This window comes from Ornithodoros turicata, chromosome 1 (genome assembly GCF_037126465.1).
Source record: "Ornithodoros turicata isolate Travis chromosome 1, ASM3712646v1, whole genome shotgun sequence".
NCBI lineage: Eukaryota > Metazoa > Arthropoda > Arachnida > Ixodida > Argasidae > Ornithodoros > Ornithodoros turicata.
In genome coordinates this window covers 195,312,655-195,335,433 of record NC_088201.1, presented here as the reverse complement: position 1 = coordinate 195,335,433, position 22,779 = coordinate 195,312,655, and the positions used below count along the sequence as shown (strand labels likewise).

Below are 22,779 nucleotides of genomic sequence, written 5' to 3'. Positions count from 1 at the left end.
TCAGCTCTGGGTAGCTATGCATCGTTCGGAATTGGCAAACCAGGGGTCACTCAGCGAGCGATATACACCCGGGAGGGTGACTGAGCACCCCTCAATGCCACAGTGCAAGCCAGTGAATTATAATGTTGGTTGGGCGACAACAACGACAGTTTTTTGTCCAGGTGCACGGGCGCACGCTCACGCGCACCCTCGTACTTTTGTTCTTCATTAAACCTGTAACACTTCCAGCAGATAGTTTCTTCTGTCTTTACTGCCACTCTACAGGTTATGGGCCCAGCACACTTCCGCTTGGCTACGTCGAAAGCCGCGTTCAAGGAGGACACTGTTTGCCTTTATATTCCAAGCCCTGGCTGCCTGCTTGAGACCGTAAAGGGATTTTTGCAACTTACACACGAGGTGTTCCTGTCCCTCTGCAACATATAATAAGGGGGAAAAGCTGTTAAAGAAACAAGTAAATGACGCTAGACGTGTTTGAAATTCAAAATTACATATTAAGATGGCTTCTATTTCTAAACACAGAGAAACAGATACTCATGGAACGATGCGACAGCACCAGAAGACACGTGTTTCGCTGTGTTTGCGGCTCGTCAGCTCTGGGTCGCTGCGCACCGATGCGCAGCTACCGATTTTCGCGCAGCTACTGACGAATTTCTTATACGGCGGTTAGAAAAACAGAAGGAAGAGCAAACATTTCTTTAGCAAGGACACGTTAACATGTCAGTCACAGGCTTGCACCAAATATCAATCGAAAAAGTTTTCCGCGTATCATTTGTCTTTTCTGCATGTCTTCTGAGCATCATTAGGTAGTGCTCTATTTGTTGTGAAAACTTAAATAAAATGTTGCACGCATAATGAGGGAAGCAACGCAAAGATGCCACGTTGCTTGTGTTGCATGCGTTATTTTTCTCTTATTCTTTGATTCTTTCTCTCACCGATCCCACTCCTTATATAAGCAATGTGTTTTTCTGCTGCTTTCGTCTGAAGAAGCGCAGGCGCTGCCCGAAAGCTCGCGTATTAAACAGTAACTCTGTCTTCGTGATTCTTTCCTTCGTTGTTTTTTTTTTTTCTTGACGACTCTCCTTCATGTGTATAACACGGCAAAGGGATCTCTGCCGCCTACATGGAGGACGAATGGGTTGTTCCCAACCCCAAACCAGGCAATCCCCCAAAACTGATGGAAAAACTGATGGAGGGAATGGTTTTGCATCATCGTCTCTACTGGTGACTTGAAGAGCAAGGAGTTTTCCCTCACGAAATGGCAGGAGCTCTTCCAGAGCACACACGAGTCTTCCCCTCAAGAGCGGCTGTTTTTCTGCGCATATCCTACAAGACACGTCACTTCTCGTACTGTGAATAGGCAGCTCAGAAACACTAGAGTTCCACATGCAGTTACATTCAAACAAACTAGAATTTGGGGCATTAATTGAATTTGTATTGACTTGTCAGAAACGCGCAGGATTCACTGCATAGTAACATTTGGGAAATGTTTTACTTTGCTACAAGTGTTAGTGAACACGAAGTGTGCGTTTCGAACTGCTTGTGACACCTGCACGATGGATTCTGGTCGAAAATTATTTTAATTGCGGCGTTTTATTCCTCTGCAGCTTGCCACCTGTGTACACTGACGCGGGAGAAGACGACTCGCAAGGCATTACCATACCCGAAAATTATTCTGATGATGACTCCAGGTACAAGATGGACAATCTGAAAGCAGGAAAAAAGTGTGGAATATGTGCCATCATAAAAGTTGTGAGTTACGTGTTTGGAACATAAACATTTTCTCACATTATGTGTGTACAGAGCCCGTAAAAAATGTGAAACAGAACGACGTCGAGGGTGGCGTAGTGACATAGTGCAGTGACGCCCTCTTCGGAATTTTGTCTAATCTTGTGTGCTAAGTCCTTTGGACTCCTGTGCGCTAAGTCAGTGGTTCTGAAACTTTCAAACATTCAACGAAAAAAAAAAAAACCTAGGGGCTGACCTGTTCGCTATTCTGCGTTACCAGGAAGCCCGTGGCTGCAGACGCGGAGGTTTCTCATCAACGCACTTACATGCAGGGCATACAACGCTTTCGACGTGTTACAAGCAACTCCCAGACACACTTGAGACACAAGATGGCCAAAATCGATGTAGTGAGGTCCACTGACTCCCTCAAAAGGCCACGGCGTCTGCGTCTATCGCGGCATAGAGGAACGCCCTGCTTTCACGATGCACCGCGCAATCGTGTCGCAGAGTGCAGAGTCGTGTGACACTGCTGAAGTCCTCAGTTATATATAAGGGCATATCCCGGCTCTCAAGATTCAGTTTGAGAAGTACTTTCAGCAGTGCGAGGACAATAAACACGACTGGACCGATTTCACACGATTTCTCTTAGCGACGGCTTTAGTACAGCAGACGAAGAGCAGTTCAGGGGCCTGAGTTCAGATTCAAGTTTGAGGTTCCAGTTTCCACAACAATGACTTCCAGAATATTGTGGAGGTTTGGCCCGCTATAGACAAAAAAGTCATGAAAATATTCCTTCCATTCGTGACAACGTACTTATATGTGTGTGGCTTCTCCGCTGTGGACCGAAAACAAAGTGGAGGTCACACCTCAATATCATGCACGTAATGAGAGTTGCGGTGCCGGAACGCTGTCCTCGTTTCGAGAAACTATGAGATAGATTCGTAGTTGTGCAGGTGTGAGCTTCTTACTGAGGAAAGCTTTTTGGTCGTTCCCTGTGATCTTCATGCTGCTGTGCCAGGCAGGCCCCAATCGCAAATTCCGATGCATCAGTGGCTAAGATATAATCCGCCGAAGGATCTGGGGAGAAAAGGGAGGGAGCATTCGCTGAAGCTTTCTTGATTTTGTCAAACGCCTGAATCGCTTCCGTACTCCATGGCAGCTTCAGTGGAACACGACGATTCGTCATGCTAGTGAGTGATAGAACGATTTCCGAGTAACGCGGAACATAGTCGCGGTAATAGTTACATAACCCCAGGAAGCTTCTGAGTTCCCTCTTAGTCTCAGGGCGGACGATATTCTCTACTGCTTTTATCCGATCGGGGTCCGGGGAGTGCCTACCAGAACCTACGACGTGTCCTAGATAATGCACTTCACTTTGCGCGAACTTGCATTTCTTCGCATTTACAGTCAGTCCAGCAGCTGCTATGGATGCTAGAACCTTTGACAAATGTTCCCACGTTGCTGAATATATTGCCACGTCGTCTATATACGCACATGCGTATTCGGTGTGTGGCGTCAAAATCTCGTTAAGAGGGGATATCACCGAGGAGCCATCTCCGATTCACGACTTTGTCGCATGTAGATGGCGCCACACAAACACCCGGGTCTCATCAAGGTGAAAGCTCTAATCAATACCCCTGTTACGAGTTTCTCCTCCGCGGGATTTTGTAGTTCCATAAACACGTGTGACGTCCTTGACTATTGAGGTGCAGGAATCTCCCGTCATGTGTGGGTTGCCAAGGTCAACTGAGCTAAAGGAAAAAAGACAGGTCCGACCAAGGCGAATTCTTCTTCATTGTCTCTTTGTGGACTGCATCTCCTCACTTCTGGGGTTGATGTTACCTTAGCTTTCCTAAGCTTTCCATGTCTGAGTTCTTCGAACCCAGCACGCAAAGTCGAAGTGTTACGTTTCGTTCGCCGCGCTTATTTCTTTAAAATTATATTGACCTGCTGATGTTTCTTTGGCTGGGAGTTGCAAAACATTTCGCAGATAGAAGCTAGGCTTTCGTAAAGCCAAGTGCTGTGTATTCACAGAAAAGGTGTGGTGCATTGATTGATTGATTGATTACATTACCATATAGAATTTCTCCAATCTGCAAAACACACACGCAAGCGAACCTATGCTTAACGATGAAAGAAGAAAGTCACTGAAAAGGTTAGCCAGCTGTAGGACTCGAACCCACATCTTAGTTCTTTCATGTCTATGCTTGATGTTTACGAGTCTCATACCATTTTTTTATTTCTCCTTTATTGGAAACGGTCACGATCGGGCAGGGGGACACAAATAGGCGACAAAACACTTTTGTTTAGAACTTCTACTACAATGTCATACCTTCGTCCTATTCGATGTCTGACTTATGGGTGACGGAATAAATGGTCCTAGAATATGAACCCACAGAAGAAAAAGAAAAGGCCATGGCAGTAAAAGAGTCGCAGTCGGTAAAAATGTGAGCGATATCGTTGTGTGAGCTCTTGTCCGATGAGCGATTGTCGGCGCCCTGGTGAACTTCATTCAGATAGGAATTAATTCGCAGGGGCACTACATGCGAAACGAATTGTAAATAGCTGTATTCGAAACGAATATGCGAAATTTTTCTTCTTTTTTTTGTTTGGTTTTTCAGCTGAAGAGGGGAGACCACTGGTTATTTTCATATCTTTGTCATTCACGAACAGCACAGCGGAATAGAACAGTGCGGAACAATCACGCATACCAGTAGGACACATATAGAAAAAAAATGACCTCAAGCTGGGAGCAACCTCTACATTTTCTGGGCACCTTTTTCATTGGTAGGGAAAGATCTGAAATGGGATAGCGATATGTGCGCGTAAGCTACCCGAAATCTGCGGGTGCTACGAAGATAATTTCGCCATGGTACAACGAAAAATATTGAATTAACAGCCATGAACGGTGCTCCATGAAATGTCCAGGAACGAGTTCATGCTTGCTGCATGAGTTCATATCTCCATTTTTATAAAATACATTTCTATAAGAGATAAACTGATGTTCTGAGGCTGGAACAACATAGAAGGGACAGATACAAACAAAGCCTCAAATTGCCTAAGAAATCAACGATGAAAGATGAAAGTCACTGAAAAGGTTAGCCAGCTGTAGGGATCGAACCCACATCTTCTGGATTGCGGCAATCCAGAAGATGTGGGTTCGATCCCTACAGCTGGCTAACCTTTTCAGTGACTTTCATCTTTCATCGTTGATTTCTTAGGCAATTTGAGGCTTTGTTTGTATCTGTCCCTTCTATGTTGTTCCAGCCTCAGAACATCAGTTTATCTCTTGTTCAACAGGTGCCGCTTGCGTCGATTTCCGTCGTATGAATGTGTGTATGAGTGAGCAATAATGTAAGAGTGAAAGGAGGGTGAGTGAGAGTGAGTGGCTGGTTTGTCGTCCCTTCAGATGAGGCACCCCGAAAGTCACTGGAGAGGCGTGTTAGCTTAGCTCAATTGGTAGAGCCGTGGACCGGCAATCCAGAAGATGTGGGTTCGATCCCTACAGCTGGCTAACCTTTTCAGTGACTTTCATCTTTCATCGTTCATTTCTTAGGCAATTTGAGGCTTTGTTTGTATCTGTCCCTTCTATGTTGTTCCAGCCTCAGAACATCAGTTTATCTCTTGTTCAACAGGTGCCGCTTGCGTCGATTTCCGTCGTATGTATGTGTGTATGAGTGAGCAATAATGTAAGAGTGAAAGGAGGGTGAGTGAGAGTGAGTGGCTGGTTTGTCGTCCCTTCAGATGACGCACCCCGAAAGTCACTGGAGAGGCGTGTTAGCTTAGCTCAATTGGTAGAGCCCTGGACCGGCAATCCAGAAGATGTGGGTTCGATCCCTACAGCTGGCTAACCTTTTCAGTGACTTTCATCTTTCATCGTACATTTCTATATTTTGTGTGTGTGCGTTTGCTGTAACTTGCGCACTCAACTACTTCTGACCTATGAAAATTAGCAATTTGACGGTGGTCTTATTATTATGAAACCAGATCCGTCTCGAGGCGAGTTTGCACCCGTATAAGGGTGAGCGTGAAGCCCCCCCCCCCCTCTCACTGCCGCGAGAAGCTCTGTAAAGAAAGAAAATTCTAATTTGCGCTGCAAAAGGTTGCGAAAAGTTTGTGCATGAAACCTAAAAGTAATCATCATCCTTCATAGCCGTAGCCCTTTCTGAGTTCTCGACATAATCCCAATCTGTGTAACTTAATTAATACACGAATTCGGAACGTTTTATTGCGAGCGGCGAATTAAGTTTTCGACCAAAAAGATTTCAACTGCATTGAATTATTCCTTGTCTGCCTTGTGATTTGGCACTGATATCCGGTGTTTGTCACACCATGTGGTCGAATCTTCCTTGCAAGACCTTCCTTGCACCACGAGTGACCTGTCGCCACACAAATATAGTCGGAGAGTAAAACTACTGAGACTGCCTCGAGACGTCTAGTCACGAGTTCTTGTTATCAGCCACGCAAATATAGGCTGACCCACCTTACGTGTAAATGAATCGCATATCCTGAGGCTCCGATTTCACGCTCACTGTACGTAGTCGTTGGATGTAGTTCACAACTCAACCTGGATACTAATATTTTCCTATATAGTATTCTCGAGCTTTTGGTCAGATAAAGGTTTTTCAGTTGTCTTCTCATAGTTCAGTTGTAGATTAACCGTATCATCAGCAGAAGCGGAGTTGTAAGGGCAATGACACAATTGAATAAGTGTGTGTACAGCTTTTATTATCCATAAAACATCGACACAGAAAAGTCTGACCAACAGATGAAAAATACTAGCTTCCAGCGAACGATCGCTAGCGAACTAGTGCAGCGAGTCATATCGATTTTATGTTGAACGCTGAATCAAATGTAAATTTCATTAATCCATCAACACGTGAAAGAAGAAGAAGAAAAGAAACAAGAACCTACGTCTCCCAATTTCAACAAATCGGAAGATCAAATGGTACCACTCGGTCGGCTTTGATGTGCTTCATCGGCGTTCTGCAACTACGCCCCTGCATTTTTGTCCGCGCAGTACTCTCGGGCAGACTTGTGCGTAACTCGTTACTAGTAATTGCGTTAGTTGTAATCAATTACTTTTCTGAGGTATTTTTAGAGCAACCAGTTACTTTACTGTGAAATTAAGTTTTCGAGTAATCAGTTAGTTTACTGTGAAAATCATTTTTCCAGTAATCAATGACTTTTCCGAGTAATCCATTACCCAGTAATTGGTTACTTTTCTGGCAGAGATTAACTTGTCTTTCTGATGTTCTGCACCAAGTCAAGCCCGTCAGCCTTAGTTGGGCCGTTCTTCTTTTTTAGTGACTCTAGTTCTACTATAGCAAGCGGAGGTCATTGTAATAACGTTCTGGAATCTCAGGGTCTCTCTTCCTAATCCCTTCCTACACCAGAGGTGTGGTACATGAAGCTTTGGGGGTTTAGTGAGTCATGGGGAAGTTCCATGCAATGTTCTCCCAGAATCGGGTCAATGGCTTCCGGGCCCATAAATACAGTAGCCGTACAGATCTACCTCTTCTACGCGTTTGTGTTTTTTTGCTGTTCTTCAGCTGTTCCGCTGTTGAACCAGCTTCTTCTTTTCCTTTTCTTTCTTTCTTTTCTTCTTTTTTTTTCTTGAGGCACACAAGGACGAGTATAATTTGCGTGAATGTAGAGTAACGACCGGAGTAACGCGTTACTTTTCTACTCGTTACTCAATCACATTTGGAGTCGAGTAATTGGTAACGGTAATCAATTAGCTTTTGCGTAGAAGTAACACGAAAGGGTAATCAATTACTTTTGTCGAGTAACGGGCACAAGACTGCTTGAGGGGCCATTTTTTGTCGACCATTTTTTCCTACACCCGTACGCATGGTATCCACCACATGCGAAATCATTATTCAGCATGAAACGGACGTAATCTTTAAATTTCCTTATCAACATAGCTTGTCTTGCTATAATTTACCTAGACGTTTCGTGTCCTTCGTTGCTTTCCATGCTGGAGCAGCGCTTGTTGTGAAAACCTAAGCTTCCACTCAGAAAAAGAATGACTGGCAGCACTGCTCTATAAGACTAGCTTTAATGGACTCCGTAGAACATCGTCCAACAGTAAAAAACAAAAAGAAATCGAACCGTAAGCAAGCGTACACAAAGACGAAGAAGCTCACGTCGTTTTCCTCATCAACTCTTAGTCCGCAAAAAAAAACAAAAAAAAAACACAACATCCTCCCCCCAAAAATGAGCCAAAGTTCGTCGCTCATTTTTCTGCTGTTTCTAACGGGTACAGTGGCTGGACGGGTCGTCGAGTCAGCCTTCCAGATACAAGTCGCAGTTCGCAAGACCGCACTAAGTCGTCTCGTCCTCTGAAAAGTTGGGTTATCCTGCCAGTCTCCACATGTGCCGCGGAACTTTATCCTCTTGTACTAGCACAACATCTCCTTGAGACAGTCTTGTTGTGTTGCTTTTGGGGTCCGACTGATGAGCTGACCGCAATTCCAGGAGATACTCATGCTTCCATCTCTTCCAAAATTGGTCAGCCAACTTCTGTCGATGTATCCATCTTCTACTGACTACCGTAGAATTTGATCGAGGGACCACAGTTGTGGCAGAGACTTCAGGAAGCGCTGACAAGTTTCTCCCGATCAGTAGATGTGCAGGCGTTAAAGCGCTCGGCTCGTCAGGCGTAGAGTGTAGATAGGTAAGTGGTCGTGAATTGACAAGTGCTTCCACTTCGTGAAGTAATGTAGTCATTTCTTCGGATGTCAAACATTGATGTCCGAGTACTCTTCTCAAGCAAGTTTTCACCGATCGCACCAACCTTTCCCACATACCGCCCCACCAGGCAGCTCTTTCGACAATGAATTTCCAGCTGATGCGGTTCTTTGCGGCGAAGTCTTGTGCATCCGTACTTCTAACAACAGTCCACAATTTTTCGATGTCCTGGGCCGCCTTCTTGAAAGTGAGCGCGTTATCACTGTAAATTGTAGAAGGTGTCCCGCCTCTTGAAATAAATCTCCGAAAGGCCATGACAAAAGACTTGGTTGTCAAGTCTGTAACTAGTTCGAGGTGCACAGCTCTTGTTGTGGCGCAAGTGAACAGCGCAATGTACGCTTTCGCGGAACCCGAACTAGTCTTGAGATACAGAGGCCCAACAAAGTCGATGCCGGTGGTGTCGAAAGGGTGAGTTGGGTTGAGGCGCTCAACGGGCAATGGAGCTATAGGGGCTGTTGCCTTAGTCGCGCGGAGTCTCCTGCATACCTTGCAGCGGTAGAGGGTAGATTTGACTAGCTGCCTCGCTTGAGTTATCCGCCATCGCTCTCTCAGTATCGTCAATGTTGTCTGGACTCCGCTGTGTAGGGCGCGTCGATGGACGCTGTCGACCAGTGGTGCTGATAGTGGGTGCTCTTTGGCCATCAGTATAGGATGCTTCACCTCTTCGGGGTTATCCGAGTACTGAAGTCTTCCCGATAGACGCATCACACCCTTTTCGTCTAGGTACGGTCGTAATCGTGCAATCTTTGATGCCTGTGCGATCTCTCTTCTCTGTCGCAGAGCGAGGAACTCTTCCGGATATGATTCATTTTGCGCCCGCCGAATCCAGAACATCTCAGCCTTCTCAACTTCCATAGCTGTCAGCGGGCCCGTAACCTTCGACGTCGCACGGCTGTTCTCTATGAATCCCAGTATCCACGCTGTGATCCGTATTATGCGTTGATAATCGCTTTCCTTTCTTCTTCGATGTGACTGAGGTCACCACAGCCATTTTCAGTAGATATTGGCCAAAATTCCTCACTTTTAGAAAGCCATGGCGGACCCTCGAACCACTGTTTGTCCCCCATTAATGCTGTGACGGGCAATTCTCTCGTTAGCAAGTCTGCCGGATTGGCGCTCCCTGGACAGTGCCTCCACTGATACTTGTTGCAGCCTTCTTGAATTTCAATAACTCTGTTGCGAACGAAGGGCTTCCATCTGTTCGCGTCGCCTCTGATCCAGTTCAGCGTGACCGTGGAGTCAGTCCAGAAGTTGATGTTACACTTGGCCACTTGCAACGACGACTGTAGCAGTTTAGAAATGCGTACACCTATCAAAGCTCCCATCAACTCCAGGCGGGGAAGGGTGAGCTGTTTAAGCGGGGCGACACGTGACTTAGCGAAGACCAGCCGCACCTTAGTTTCTTCCGTGTCGCTCACAGTTCTCAGATATGCACATGCTCCATACGCGTGTGGCGATGCGTCCGTGAATATGTGAAGCTCGCAGCAGTATCGTGTACCTGTCTTCGGCAGCACGCACCGGTCCACAGCGACGTTACACAGCTTGGGCAGCTCGGAACACCATAAGCGCCAAGACTTTGCCAGATCTCTCGGGAGTGGGTCGTCCCAATCCAACCTTGTCTTCCAGAGCTCCTGAAACAGGAGCTTGACGCGAATGGTATACGGTGAAAGAAAGCCTAGCGGGTCGAAGACTCTTGCCGAGGCCTGCAGCACGGACCTCTTAGTTTCTTGCATGCCAGCGATGACATTTAGCAGTTGATTTGCGGAAAACCTCAGTTGATCATCGCTTCGGGTCCACACCCCTCCCAGAACCTTACTTTGAGCCGGTTCTGCAAACGGCTTTTCCTTTTCGGTGATTAAGGTACCGCTCTTACGATCGAACATTGATTGTAAATCTTCGGCGTTAGATGTCCATTTTGTCAGATTCATGCCCGCTTGTCTCAGCACGTCCTGAGATTTCTGGACGATCTGCAGGGCTTCTTTCACTGTGGGGGCACCAGTAAGGAGGTCGTCCACGTAGAACGACTCCAATAGTAAGCTGGCCAGCTCCCTGTCAGACGTCAAAAGGCCTTTGAAGTGGTGCTGCAGTGTAGCACCCAAAAGAAAGGGGCTTGCTGTGGTCCCGAATGGCACTCGCTTCATCCTCCAGTATTCCACGTCTGGGCATTGTTCATTCGGTCTTGGAGTTTCGGAAAACCACAAAAACCTCAGTGCATCCCTGTCGTTCTTACGAATTTCTACCTGTAGAAAGGCCTTCTCTATGTCTGCCGTTAACGCAATCTTGTGTCTTCTAAACCGCAATAGAACGCCTACCAGGTCGGCGTTCAACTTCGGCCCTTTCTCCAGATGATCATTCAGAGACGTCATCCCTTTGCTATGGGACGACGCATCAAAAACTATCCGGACTTTCGTAGTTTCTGAAGTGTTTCTTATTACGGCCCTGTGAGGCATGTAGTACCGAGTGTTGAAGCTATTATCGTCTTCAGTCACCTTTTCTGCATGCCCCTTATTGATGTAGCTTCTGATCGCTTCGTCGTACTGCGCCCTGAAGCCGTCTCTATCTAGCCGTCTGACTAGGCTCCATAGTCTGTCCTTCGCTATCTCATAGTTGTTCTCTAGGGCTGACATGTGTGCCTTCCAGGGCAAAGCTACTTCATAGTGGCCGTCCGTCATCCGAATATTGCGCTCAAATTCCTCCAAAACCGCCGTGTCGTGATCTGTCTTGCTGGAGGCGTCGCCCGTGATGCCTAGACTTTCTAACTCCCAAAACTTAGTCAGAATGTCGTCTTCTGTCAGCGTTCCAACTCCAGCTCTCAACACGCAGACGGCTGTCGTCGACCGCTCGGCGCAGTAGCCTGATACTGAAGACGGCCCTTGAAAGGTCCATCCGAAAACGGTTTCGATGGCAACTAATTTCTCGTTGTTCTCGCATCTTCTGACATCACCGGTCAGCAACTTCCACAACTCGTCGCAGCCAATTAGCAGTCCAATACCACCTTCATGTTTCACACCCGGAACTAGCATGTCGTCAGCGATAAAACTTCCAGTGTGGCGAATAGCCTTCACGAAGTCGTCGTTCACGGGAGTCTCAGCGAGATCTTCGCAGATGAAGTCAATTGTGGTGGCTTGAACGACATATTCTTTCGGGTGATACTGACTCCTGAGTCGAACCTCGACTACTTTGCACCTGCGTACGCGTTTCGACGCGGTTTCGTTGGCAAATGTGTTGGGTTGCAGTATAGTTTCCCTAATAACTCTTAGCTTCAATTTCCTGGCTATGTCGTCGCGTATGAAAGTCCTCTGACTTCCACCGTCGATAATGCCTCGGACTAGTGCACCCTCCTTATCCGATGACGCCCACGCTCGGAAGGTCTGAAGTAGCACTTCCGTATTTTGTTGCTTTGGCACGCCGTTCGCTGTCGTGACGTTTGTCGTGGTCACCACCTCGTTGACTGTCGTCTTGGGCGTAGTTTCCTTCGAAGTGCCACAGACTGACGGTGCGTGTCGTCGCCCGCAATGGGTGCACGGCTTTTTCATACGGCAGTCTTTAGAGCGATGTCCTCTCTTTGTGCAGCGGAAACAACGCATTTCACGTGTCAGTTTCTCAAACTTTTCCGACATTGGAAAATCCGCTGGACACGTTGCGGTCTCGTGGTCGCTAGCTCCGCAGAAGACACACTTGGTATCGACTCCCACCGCTGCATGAAGAACCGCTCCAGTTGGTACCTTTCGGTTTCTCGATCCTATCGGGTTTCGTGGACCAGTTTGAGAATCATATCGGGCTTTGAGTCCAGAGAGCTCTCGGCTTTCTGTTTCCACACGAATGAAACGCAGCACCCTTGAGAGCTCCATCTGCTCCTTTGCCTCGATCCTTGTGTTAGATTCAGAGCGATCCAGTGCTGATCCGTCTTGATCGACTCCGTTGTCTTCAAACATTTTTGTGCCGTATTTTGCCATCCGTTGGTATTCCACAACCATATCTGTGGGTAGTGATGACAAAAGGATGTCAACCATCATGGAGGCATAGCTTGTAATTGGCACGCCTAACGCACTAAGTCCTCTCATGTTCGCCTGAACGTGGTCATAGAGAAGTCGAAGCCCCGATAGATCACACGTCGACTTCACCAAGGGTAGCTTCCTCAGCCTGGTCAGGTATTCCCTCTCGATTCGTGCGGTATCTCCGAAACGCTGCTTCAGGATGTCCACTGCGTCGTCGTAACACGACTCGGTGGCTTGCAGACCTCGAATCACCGATGCAGCATCTCCTTTCAATAGTGTCCTCAAGTACTGAAATTTCTCTATTTTCGACAGCCTTCCATTCTCGTGAGCAGCTGTTCGGAACTGTTCCCAGAAAGTCAACCACTTTGTCAACTCGCCTGTGAAAGTGTCAAGTTGTAGCTTCGGCAACTTTATGCCACCATGGCTGGGCTGGCTCGCTGTAGTAGAAGGCGCAGCTTGAAGTGGCGTGGCGGCTGTAGAGGGCCTCTCCGTCAGCTGAAGTTCATCCAATCGGGCCTGGACTTCTCCAATGGCATTCGCCGATTGTTCCTCGTAGTCGATAACTGCTTGATATTCGGCAGCGAAATCATCTTCGTTGATCAGAGGTTCAATCTCCTCGTTTATCTTCTTCAGGTCGCCTTCGTTGGCTAGCAGTCTGGCCAGTAATCCGTTAAGCGAAGTTGTACTAACTGTTTGGTCGCTGCGTAGTTCGACGACCTCCTTCACCAGCTTGGTTACTTGTGCACGCCGTGCAGCCCTCTTATGCTTCAGACGTTCCATGCTGACTGTCTTCTAAACGAAAACTGAAGTCTAGAATGCAGTGCCCTCAGTCTCCCGGGTTTCGGCACCAGATGTGTTGTGAAAACCTAAGCTTCCACTCAGAAAAAGAATGACTGGCAGCACTGCTCTATAAGACTAGCGTTAATGGACTCCGTAGAACATCGTCCAACAGTAAAAAAAAAAAAAATCGAACCGTAAGCAAGCGTACACAAAGACGAAGAAGCTCACGTCGTTTTCCTCATCAACTCTTAGTCCGCAAACCAAAAAAAAAAAAAACCACAACAGCGCTCACATTATTTTATGCCCTCTAGTCTAACGTGTGCAGCTTCGACATTATTGAAATGTTTCTCCCTGGTTTTCTTTTAAATAATCAATCAATCAATCAATTATTGAAATGTGTTCGGTTTGGAAGAAACATCGAGGCGATTAGGAATTCGAACGTTGAATTGCATGTTTGATTCGGAATTCAAACAGAATATACGACTACTCGCTTCGGTTGACCTTTCCTTTTTTCCCTTTTTCTTTAATTCATCTTCATATCCCCCCCACCGTGTTTATTCACACTGTAGCAACAAGCCGACGTCCAAAGTGAACAAGCCCACGCGCCTCAATATTGGATGTCCCTCAGGGGACATATTTTTGTGCACTTTTCTTCCAGCTGATAATTTTTTCGGTGGCATTTTGATTGTTTGGGGGGTGGGGGCATTTTTTCCTAAACCCCTGCACCGGAGCAACTAATAACAAAAGCAGTGCCGATTTTCACACTCAGTACAATTAAAAACTTGTATGCTTTCAAAGACAGCACCATATAAAAGTAGGATACATGGTCCTTTCACCGAAAAATTGGCGGCCACTGTGGACAGAAAACAAACAAGGGCCTGCTTGCCTGCCTGAAAACTTGCATTGCCATACCGATCAGGTCGGAAAAATCCTAGGCAGGGAACAGACTTGGAGATTGCGACGCACATACTATCTCCAACAATCCTAAACAACAGACGCTTTTGTCATTCCCTTACCTAATCTCCCAAAAAGAGCTGTTTCAAAGACTTTATCAGAGGGAATGGAACCTTTCAGGAAAGGGAATCTAGGATAGGGTGTTGGATTTACGCTGCTGTATGGCGGAGGGATTCTTTGTACCCCTTTAGCCCGCGATATGGCGCCAAAGGGAGGCGCAAAATGCAGCGCGTTACCAACCTTCACATTTTATCATATATCGAGAGAACAGATAATCGGATGTGGATGATCCTTGTGTTAAAATGCTCTAGAAAGATTTTTGCTTTGCCGCTCCAGGAAAATTTCCGCATAGGTCTCTTAGTTTTTTTATCAGAGCGTGTCAAAGCTTGAGTATCCAATTTTGGTAATTTTTTGTACTTCAATAACGCGTTTAGAAAAATGTCTTGAGAAAAGCAATATTTTTTCCTGAAGCGACAAAGCGCATTTCCGAATGCTATCCAACAAGGCCAGTCTCGTGAAAATCGGTTATTATTTACCGAAAGAGACGGCAAAGTTTGTCCCATAGAAAATACATGGGGCCGCCGGAGGTGGTATCCCCTCTTAACGACCCTTTGAAAGGTAGATGCCGAATTTTTCAGACCATGTAGCATTACCTTCCAGGCATATTGTCCCTGGTGAGTCACAAACGCCGTGCGTTGCTGGGAATCGTCATCCAGCCTGACCTGCCAGCATCCTCTTAGCATGTCAATTACGCTTATATACCTTGCGCGAGCCACCTGAGAGAGAATTTCCGTGCCCTGACTTATCGGGAACGCATCGGGCTCAGTTACCGCGTTAAGCTTACGATAGTCAACGCAGAGGCGCATGCCACCATCCTTACTCACGCATACAATGGGGTGCGCGAACTTGCTTTCTGTGGGGTAAATTAGTCCCCATTCCAACAGTTCACTGATCTGTTTCTCAACTTCTTTACGGTAAGCCATCGGGATCTTATAGGGGTATACCCGCTCTGGCTCTACACCCTCCTTTATTTTGATGGAATGCTTACCAACTTTACATTCGCCTGGCGTGTCCCTAAACACTTGTGGCATCGTTTTGACTAACGGCAGTAGCTGGTTCTTCTGACAGGGACTGAGGTTTTCTGTCTCTACTAACTCTATAAATTCCTGCGTTCCTTTCCTCAGAGGTATTACTTCGATTTGCAAGAAGTCCAGGTCGTCCTCAAAAATAACGCCCACTGAACTTACCCTGGCTTGGTGCTGTCTCAGTTTGTTGGCGTGTACCGTTCTACTGCTATTGTCGTTCAGCTTCACTTCGTAAGCGTATGGTCTTAAGCGCCGAACAATAGTTGCCGGCCACTTCGACATAAGTTTGCCAGTGCGATCTCGTTCCAGAATGAGCACCTGGTCTTCCTCCTCGAACTGTTTCTCCTTCAATCGTAGGTTGTACCTGTGACAGTATTTCTCCTGATTTGCCTGACCTGTTTTTCTCGCACGTTCTTCCGCTTCGCGAAGTCCTTGTCTCAGTTCGCTGAGATACTCAATCGCAGATGTGTTCAGGCCATCAGGGACCGCCCATTCTCTCGACCACGTTTTCTGCAATATTGTCAGTGGCCCCGTGGGCACCCTTCCGTACATCATTTCGAAGGGTGTTCCGCCTATTGTCGCATTTGGGACTTCACGATACGCCCAAAGCAAGAATGGGACGTACCTATCCCAGTTCCGTACATGTTTCTCTACTGTATGAAACAGCATCGACTTGAAAGTGCCGTTCCATCTTTCCACTAACCCGTTACTTTGAGGGTGATCTGGCGTTGAAAAGCGTGGCGTCGCGCCCATTCGTGCAAGAAATTCTCGCGTCAGGTGAGCCGTAAAATTCGTCCCCTGATCAGAACATATAGTTTCCGGCACTCCTAGACGCGAGAATATCGTCAAAAGAGCCTCACAAGTTGCCTTGGCGGTAAGAGCGCGCAAGCAGACGACCTCCACCGATCTCGTACACAGATCAACCACACACAGTGCATAACGGTGACCACGGGTCGACGGAGGATCAATGGGGCTGATACAGTCCATGTTTATTGTCTGAAACGGAGTACTCGGCTTAGCTATCGGAGTTATTGGTACGCGGTCCAAAATTCTGGCCGGCGATTTAACCTGACATTCGTGGCAACTCTGACAATAGTGATTCACGTCACTGGAGATTCCTGGCCAGAAAAACGAAGTCATTATGCGCTGGAGTGTCTTACGCTCCCCTAGATGCCCCGCCCAATCTGAATTATGTTCAAGGCATAGGACCTCGTTCCGTCTTTCCTTTGGTAACACCATGCTTACATCCACGCCCGTTTATATGGTCACTGTGAAATAGTTGACCATCGACGACTATCATCCCGACCTTCACGCCTTTTGCTTGTTCCCACGCCTGGTTTAGACTCGGATCTTCACCCTGGCTCTTTACAAAACGCTGTCTCGGAGAGTTACTGTGTGTCGCGACAGGGTCGCTTCCGTCCTGGTCTCCCACCGCTGACATTGCTGTCAATATTGAGTCGTCCTCTAGCACATCACCCTCAGCACTGTCAGTTTCCGCCTCACTTGGACATTCCGGATGTGCGTCAGTCCCATGCTTCGCAATCCCCGCATTTGCGTCACATAATTCTTTGTACGCGTCTGGTGTGATTAAAGCATTTACCTTCTTCGCCATGCGATCGACTAACGCACACAGGAAAACGGGGTCACAAGGATGCTCAGAAATGTAAGACGAGCTGTTTGTCAATTTCAATGGTACGTACGCTAACTCTGCAGTTTCCTCGTCTCCGAAGGCACCCAGTAGCTTTATTGTTGACGCTGTCTTTGTATATTCTCTCAGCAGTGTCTTCCGGATCACAGTAATCTCTACATACGCGTGAAAGCTGGAGTCGCCGTTTTGTAACGACACTTCATGCATGTCCTGCAACTTAACAGCTACATCATTTGGGATATCTTGGTTGCTGCTTTCCCCTAAGGGAAGCAGTACTCTAGCGACTGCAGCTACACTATCGCTTTCACTTTCACCGCTGTGCTCCTCAGCTACCACACTCACTGCGTTAATACGCATTGTCGGATTTACGTTCCGAGGGCACTGGTTTTTCGCAATATACTCTGGGGATGAACAAAGGTAACACCCCTTCCTTTTAGGCTTTACGCCCGTATTTTCTGCGACTAACCCTTTACCGTGACCCCTCAAAACGTTTCTTTCGGGCACACGCGCTGTCCCGTTGACTGTCCCTTCCGGCGTTTGAACTCTGCAGCGTGCGCTTTCATCAATGTTCTCCGCCAGTTTTGTTAGTTCACTTGGACAGAGGAATTTCTCGTTCTCATTTAACACGACATAAGCTTTAGCGTCGGGTGTCAGGCATTCTTTCAATCTCTCCGTGACCATCAATTGTTTGAGGTCTTCTAACGTCCTTACTTTACAGCTATCCAAATAATAGCGCAAGTAATTCTCCAGTCTCACCGCGAAATGCTCCCACGTCTCCTTCTTCTCTCTTTTTGAGGTCACGAAAAGTGGCTTATATTCGGCAGTAGACAATCCCTCCAGAATTTTCGCCTTGAGTGTATCATAGTTAGTTCGCTCAACAGGACTTAGTCTTATTAACAAGGCCCTTGCCCTTTCACTGCGTAGTGGAAGTGTCAGACCTGCCCTCCAACCGCTAGGCACACTATACCAGTCAAGCGTTGCTTCCACATCTTCAAACCAACTAGGAACGAGCGATTCCTGTGTTGGCATAGGCGACAACACGCCTTTTAAGAGGGACGCGAATTTTAACATCCTATTCTCTTCTCCAGTCACAAAAGTGCCGGCCGCAGCATGGGCCCTAGCATTGCTCTCGTTTCGCAATCTTTGTGTTTCAAGCTCAATATCAGCTAATTTTATTCTGAGCTCCAATTGTCTGCAATCGGCGATAGACACAGATGCCTCTGAACTGCTATCACTACCACCTCTCTGCATGGCCACCGCCAATGCGCCCTCCCCATCATCGTCGCTATTCCTTGCGTTGCCCCTATCTCTCAAGCTATACCCTCCGGTCATAGTGATTGGCACAATACGCAACTCGAAAGACACTCACCGTTGAGTGTGCTTTCCAGAACATTGATGCAGGAGAGGGTCACTTTCTCCCAGTGTCTCCAGGTAGCCTTTCTAGCACAGAACTCTTGTCTTCGTCGCCTGGATGACTGGCCTGATGCCTCGATGTCTCTGCCGTCCCGCGCAGCAGAGCATTAAAGGCTGGCTGCTGTAGTCCCTGTTGTTGCCGTGTATTGGTGTCCTTTCGTAGAAAGTCGACGTAGCATCCTGTCGACTGCGCCAGATAGGTTCGTAGAGTTCTTGAAGTGGGGCCGCAGAGTCGTAGGAACGGTTCGCTGGCCCGACGCTACGTCGACACATTACGAAAGGAGGATTCCACGGGGACTTGACGTAGAACACAAACGATATACATTTATTACAGGGAACTTCCAGTTACAACTGCTAGCCTAAGTGGCAGCGAGACCATCAGCAATCAACCCCGCCAAGATGCGCGGGTGCCTTCTTAAAGCAAAGGCCACCTCTCCTCCACCAATGAGCACCCACGAAACTGATGTCAGTGCTGACATTACACTACACGACAAACATGTATGGGAAAAGTAAAAACCGTCCACTTAAGTGCTTCCGACAGTTCAATTATGGTTGTGCCGCCTGACGACCGGCGACTTTTCGTCGCAACGTCTCAAAGCGACGGGAACCACATGGTTAACCTTGGATAAACCTGCCTTCCGCCCTGGTCCTGCGTCACTCGGACGCTTGCATTGTTATAAACGTCCCACTGTCCTTGGAGGCACCCCCGTGATGTATCGACGACGGCAGTCCAAAGGTTCCCTAATTCCACAATGTCTCTGGGTGCAGGGTTCCCATGTCGGCGAATAGACGCACTTCCGATTGAAAGTCGCCAAAACAAAACACGAAGAGGCTGCGCGCCCGACACTATGCCCCAAAAAACAGGCTCATTTTCATAGTAGGCTTTGATGGCCGTCATAGTATTGTTTTCGGCTAACGTTCATGGGATGGGAAAACGTCCGGCATCGTGACGAGGGAGGGAGGACACCTGTATTTTAATGGGCTGCAGGATGGCCAAGTTTCGGAAACATTGTGCTAACTATTTGCATATGCATACATTTCCTTGCTATGCTCATTCGCTCTGTTCCTATAATGTCATGATATGTGGAGTTGAGAATTCGTGAAGTGGCCTGCACGTTATGCGTTTCCTACCTGCCGTGTCATCACCAATTGCACATATGTGTATTTTTAATGCCACTGAATTGAACGAAACTCACACTGTGTGTCCATTAGGGAACACTGAACATGTGGGATAAGTATTCTGTTCCAGCTATTTATAGTTCTTTACAAAACATATTTCTTGGTTTCCCCGCCATGCTCATGTCGTCGTCCAACCGACGTCACTGCTCCAGGTTTTAACTGTCTTAGATTGGCATGTGTAGTAGTTTACCTAGACTCACAGAGAGCTTGAGCAACAGAGAACATAACCGTTTATTCCTCGTCTCACCGTTCTCCTTCATCATCTTCATCAACTTCGTCGTGCTCAGTCCACTACTTTCCTGCCTCAAGATAGACATATCGCGACGGAGTTTTGAGGTTTCTTTTGGGGTACGGCGGCAACCTGGGAGGGTCTTGTTCTTGCGCTGGCTTCTCTGACGTCGCTGTCGTTGCGTCCGTTTGTGCCAGGACAAGGGTTGAATCCACTCAGAGGGTGCTGAGGTTGAGCTGAGTTTCAGATGGTCAGCGTGTACTCGACCTTGCCTTGCGTTGGTTCGTCTTCATCATCTTCATCAGCTTCCTCGTGCACAGTCCACTACTTTCCTGCCTTGAAGATGAACGTATCGCGACGGAGGTTTGCGGTTTCTTTTAGAGTACGGCGGCGACCTGCAAGGGTCCTCTTCTTGCGCTGGCTTCTCTGACGTCGCTGTTCTTGTGTCCGTTTGTGGCCAGAGCAAAGGTTGAAACGACTTAAAGGGTGCTGAGGTTGATCTGAATTTCAGATGGTCAGCATGTACTCGACGTTGCCTTGCGTTGGTTCGGCTTCATCATCTTCATCAGCTTCCTCGTGCACAGTCCACTACTTTCCTGCCTTGAAGATGGACGTATCGCGACGGGGGTTTGCGGTTTCTTTTAGGGTATGGCGGCGACCTGAAAGAGTCCTCTTCTTGCGCTGGCTTCTCTGACGTCGCTGTTGTTGTGTCCGTTTGTGGCAAGAGCAAAAGTTGAAACGACTTAAAGGGTGCTGAGGTTGATCTGAATTTCAGATGGTCAGCATGTACTCGACGTTGCCTTGCGTTGGTTCGTCTTCATCATCTTCATCAGCTTCCTCGTGCACAGTCCACTACTTTCCTGCCTTGAAGATGGACGTATCGCGACGGAGGTTTGCGGTTTCTTTTAGGGTACGGCGGCGACCTGGAAGGGTCCTCTTCTCGCGCTGGCTTCTCTGACGTCGCTGTCGTTGTGTCCGTTTGGGGCCAGGGCAAAGGTTGAAACGACTTAAAGGGTGCTGAGATTGATCTGAATTTCAGATGGTCAGCATGTACTCGACGTTGCCTTGCGTTGGTTCGTCTTCATCATCTTCATCAGCTTCCTCGTGCACAGTCCACTACTTTCCTGCCTTGAAGATGGACGTATCGCGACGGAGGGTTGCGGTTTCTTTTTGGGTACGGCGGCGACCTGGAAGGGTCCTCTTCTTGCGCTGGCTTCTCTGATGTCGCTTTTATTGTGTCCGTTTGTGGCCAGAGCAAAGGTGAAACGACTTAAAGGGTGCTGAGGTTGATCTGAATTTCAGATGGTCAGCATGTACTCGACATTGCCTTGCGTTGGTTCGTCTTCATTATCTTCATCAGCTTCCTCGTGCACAGTCCACTACTTTCCTGCCTTGAAGATGGACGTATCGCGACGGAGGTTTGCGGTTTCTTTTAGGATACGGCGGCGACCAGGGAGGGTCCTGTTCTTGCGCTGGCTTCTCTGACGTCGCTGTCGTTGTGTCCGTTTGTGGCCAGAGCAAAGGTTGAAACGACTTAAAGGGTGCTGAGGTTGATCATAATTTCAGATGGTCAGCATGTACTCGACGTTGCCTTGCGTTGGTTCGTCTTCATCATCTTCATCAGCTTCCTCGTGCGCAGTCCACTACTTTCCTGCCTTGAAGATGGACGTATCGCGACGAGGGTTTGCGGTTTCTTTTAGGGTATGGCGGCGACCTGGAAGGGTCTTCTTCTTGCGCTGGCTTCTCTGACGTTGCTGTTGTTGTGTCCATTTGTGGCAAGAGCAAAGGTTGAAACGACTTAAAGGGTGCTGAGGTTGATCTGAATTTCAGATGGTCAGCATGTACTCGACGTTGCCTTGCGTTGGTTCGTCTTCATCATCTTCATCAGCTTCCTCGTGCACAGTCCACTACTTTCCTGCCTAAGATGGACGTATCGCGACGGAGGTTTGCGGTTTCTTTTAGGGTACGGCGACAACCTGGGAGGGTCCTGTTCTTGCGCTGGCTTCTCTGACGTCGCTGTTGTTGTGTCCGTTTGTGGCCAGAGCAAAGGTTGAAACGACTTAAAGGGTGCTGAGGTTGATCTGAATTTCAGATGGTCAGCATGTACTCGACGTTGCCTTGCGTTGGTTCGTCTTCATCATCTTCATCAGCTTCCTCGTGCACAGCCCACTACTTTCCTGCCTTGAAGATGGACGTATCGCGACGGAGGTTTGCGGTTTCTTTTAGGATACGGCGGCGACCAGGGAGGGTCCTGTTCTTGCGCTGGCTTTTCTGACATCGCTGTCGTTGTGTCCGTTTGTGGCCAGAGCACAGGTTGAAACGACTTAAAGGGTGCTGAGGTTGATGATAATTTCAGATGGTCAGCATGTACTCGACGTTGTCTTGCGTTGGTTCGTCTTCATCATCTTCATCAGCTTCCTCGTGCACAGTCCACTACTTTCCTGCCTTGAAGATGGACGTATCGCGACGGGGGTTTGCGGTTTCTTTTAGGGTATGGCGGCGACCTGGAAGGGTCCTCTTCTTGCGCTGGCTTCTCTGACGTTGCTGTTGTTGTGTCCGTTTGTGGCAAGAGCAAAGGTTGAAACGACTTAAAGGGTGCTGAGGTTGATCTGAATTTCAGATGGTCAGCATGTACTCGACGTTGCCTTGCGTTGGTTCGTCTTCATCATCTTCATCAGCTTTCTCGTGCACAGTCCACTAGTTTCCTGCCTTGAAGATGGACGTATCGCGACGGAGGTTTGCGGTTTCTTTTAGGGTACGGCGGCGACCTGGGAGGGTCCTGTTCTTGCACTGGCTTCTCTGACGTCGCTGTTGTTGTGTCCGTTTGTGGCCAGAGCAAAGGTTGAAACGACTTAAAGGGTGCTGAGTTTGATCTGAATTTCAGATGGTCAGCATGTACTCGACGTTGCCTTGCGTTGGTTCGTCTTCATTATCTTCATGAGCTTCCTCGTGCACAGTCCACTACTTTACCGCCTTGAAGATGGACGTATCGCGATGGAGGTTTGCGGTTTCTTT

At 47.8% G+C, this 22,779-nt stretch overlaps 1 long non-coding RNA gene across 1 annotated transcript in view; it reads left to right on the top strand.

The window, feature by feature from the left end:
- The first annotated feature begins 1,605 nt into the window (after nucleotides 1-1,605).
- The window catches only part of LOC135374711 (uncharacterized), a 136,434-nt gene continuing 115,260 nt past the window's right edge, over nucleotides 1,606-22,779 (top strand). The window contains exon 1 of the long non-coding RNA XR_010417085.1: nucleotides 1,606-1,749. This is a non-coding gene — a long non-coding RNA (uncharacterized LOC135374711). The remainder of the gene's footprint in view (nucleotides 1,750-22,779) is intronic.